Here is a 3,372-nt window from a genome sequence, read left to right on the forward strand (position 1 = left end):
CCAAAGTGCTGGGATTACAGGTGTGAGCCACCACGCCCGGCCTGGTGTTTGGTATTTCTGAATCTGGAGCCTTCCCTGAACCTAAGCTACCTAGAGCCTCCAGTTTGGAACCATTACTGGGTTCTTGGTTCGAATCAGTTCACTTTCTGCTCCAATTTCATTTCACTTCTAGGCTGTTGCTTCTTCTGCATTGTTAAACCAGTTAAAACTCTTCCTCTACATTTCCTTCTCCCAAAAATGTAGACAAGCTCGCTCTCTTTTTCTACTTTTCCCATTCTGTTCTTACATGTTTATATCCATTTTATTCCTTTACTATAATTTTATATGGCTTAAAAAGAAGTGGGGCCTGAAGGCACATACCTGTAGTTGCAGCTACTCGGGAGGTGGAGGCAGAAGAATCACTCGAGTCCAAGATGCTGTAGAGAAATATAATCATGCCTGTGAATGCAGAGCATAGCAACAGAGGGAGACCCCATTTCTTTGAAAAATTTGTGCTGTATGCAATTCTGCCTGTTACTTAGTATCTTTGGGATGATAGAGCCTTAGGAGATCAAAAATAAAACAGTAAACATATGGTCACTCTGTCATGTTTAACCACAAATTTGTAATCACAGTAAAAAATTCCTGATATTATGGAGCTTATATTTAACAAGGGGGAAACCGACAATAAAAATAATTAAAATATGTTTGAAAGTAATAAATGCATATTAAGATTAAGCAGGGCCAGGCGCAGTGGCTCATACCTGTAATCCCAGCACTTTGGAAGGCCGAGGCAGGTGGATCACTTGAGGTCAGGGACTTCAAGACCAACCTGGCCAACATGGTGAAACCCCATCTCTACTAAAAATACAAAAATTACCTGAGTGTGGTGACGCATGCCTGTAGTCCCAACTACTCAGGAGACTGAGGCAGAATTGCTTGAACCTGGGAGGCAGAGGTTGCAGTGAGCTGAGATCGTGCCACTGCACTCCAGCCTGGCACCTGGTGACAGAGTGAGACTCTGTCTCAGGAAAAAAAAAAAAAAAAAAAAAAAAAAGACAATAACAATGTTCTGACATACAGCTGAACTAGAAAAAAAAACCACAATGAGGGGTACTGGGAATAGAGAGTAAGTGGAAAGAGGGGATATAGACCTGGCTTTTGAATTGCAGAAGCAGGGCTGATTTAGAACACTGAGAAGGCAGTAGGTTGATTTCTTTTTTTAAAGATTACATTACTGGCTGGGTGCAGTGGCTCACTCCTGTAATCTCAGCACTTTGGGAGGCCAGGGCAGGTGGATCACCTGAGATCAGGAGTTTGAGACCAGCCTGACCAACATGGTGAAACCCCATCTCTACTAAAAATACAAAAATTAGTTGGGCATGGTAGCAGTCACCTGTAATCTCAGCTACTGGGGAGGCTGAGGCAGGAGAATCGCTTGAACTCGGGAGGCAGAGGTTGCAGTGAGCCAAGATCGTGCCATTGCACTTCAGCCTGAGTGACTAGGCAAGACTCCGCCTCAAAAAAAAAAAGTTACGTTTCTTTTTCTTTTTTTTTTTTTTCCCATGGCTGCTCTCGAACTCCTGACCTCAGGCACAGTTGTGGGTGCCTGTAATGCCAGCTGCTCAGGAGGCTGAGGCAGGAGAATCACTTGAACCCAGGAGGTGGAGGTTGCAGTGAGCTGAGATTGTGCCATTGCACTCCAGCCTGTGCGACAGAGCGACACTACGTCTCAAAAACAAAAACAAAACCAAAAAAACCTGAGATATAATTCACATTCCATACAAATCACCATTTTAGTACAACTCAGTTGTTTTAGTATATTCACAGACATGTACAACCACCACCACTATCTGATTTTGGAAACTTTTTTTTTTTCAGAGAGGATCTTACTCTTGTCACCCAGGTTGGAATGCAGTGGTGTAAACATGGCTCACTGCAGCCTCAACCTCCCAGGGGGTCAGGTGATCCTCCCACCTCAGCCTCCCAAGTAGATGGGAACTACAGGCGTGTGCCACCATGCCATGTTAATTTTCTGTAAATTTTGTAGACATAGGGTTTCACCATGTTGCCCAGACTGGTCTCAAATTCCTGAATTAAAGTGACCTGCCTGCCTCAGCCTCTCGAAGTACTGGCATTACAGGCATGAGCCACCACACCTGGCCTAGAACATGCTCATAATACCAAAAAGAAATCCTAGCTGAATAATAGTCCACTATATGGAATATCTTTTTGTTTAGTGATACCACATTGTGTTTGCTGATTTATCAGTTGATAGCCATTTGACTTGTCTCTACTTTTTGGTTGGTATGAATAATATTGCTAACAACAACCACGTGTAAGTTTTTACATTAACATATGTTTTCAATTCCCTTGAGTATATAAGTAGATGTGAAATTCCTAGGTCATATGGTGATTCAACATTTAACTTTTTGAGGAACTGCCAAATTGTTTTCCAAAGCAGCTGTATCATTTTACATACAGCAGTAGGTTGAAATTTAAGATTAGTATATAAATTAAGGACAGCCAGGCATGACGGCATACACCTGTATTCCTAGCTACTCAAGAAGCTGAGACAAGAGGATCACATGAGGCCAGGAATTCAAGGCTAAAGCATACTATGACAGCACCTGTGAATAGCCACTGCACTCTAGCCTAGGTTACATAGAGAGATTTTGCCTTTATAAATTTTTTTTCTAAAAAGGAGCAAAGATGACAGATACTGTGTATGGGTCTTTCTCTTCCTTTATCTCCAAGTAATTGGCTCTTTTTCACAGTCCCACTTTGTGTTCTCCCATACTCTTTTATTTTTTTTCAGATGGAGTTTCTCTCTTGCTGCCCAACCTGGAGTACAGTGGCATGATCTCGGCTCACTGCAACTTCTGCCTCCTGGATTCAAGCAATTATCCTGCCTCAACCTCCCAAGTAGCTGGGATTACAGACGTGCACCACCATGCTCGGCTAATTTTGTTTTTTTTGGGTTAGACATGGGGGTTTCACCATGTTGGTCAGGCTGGTCTCGAACTCCTGACCTCAAGTGATCCTTCGGCCTCCCAAAGTGCTGGGATTACAGGCATGCGCCACTGTGCCCAGCCCCAATCTCTTTTAATCTATAATATACAACTCATATCCACATGCTATTGCTGTACTCCTTTAATTTCAATATTCTTTGTCCCCAGTGGGCTGGGTGGTTCATTTCCTTAAATGCTTTGGCAAATATTAAAGTATTGATATGAGATTTTTCTGCTTTTTAATAAATTCTGCTATAAGTTTTCCTCAAAGCACTGCTTTCACTGAATCCCATGAGTTTCATTATGTTCTCACTACCTTTTATCTTAAAATGCTTTCTGATATCATTTGTGGATTTTTTTTTTTTTTTTTTTTTTGAGACGG

At 42.1% G+C, this 3,372-nt stretch overlaps 1 long non-coding RNA gene across 1 annotated transcript in view; it reads right to left on the minus strand.

Annotated features, from left to right (window-relative positions):
* Window positions 1–54: 54 nt before the first annotated feature.
* Window positions 55–3,372, minus strand: part of LOC108304865 — a 14,097-nt gene continuing 10,779 nt past the window's right edge. Inside the window, exon 3 of the long non-coding RNA XR_001825440.2 lies at window positions 55–416. This is a non-coding gene — a long non-coding RNA (uncharacterized LOC108304865). The remainder of the gene's footprint in view (window positions 417–3,372) is intronic.

This window comes from Cebus imitator, unplaced genomic scaffold (genome assembly GCF_001604975.1).
Source record: "Cebus imitator isolate Cc_AM_T3 unplaced genomic scaffold, Cebus_imitator-1.0 Scaffold58, whole genome shotgun sequence".
Taxonomy (NCBI): Eukaryota; Metazoa; Chordata; class Mammalia; order Primates; family Cebidae; genus Cebus; species Cebus imitator.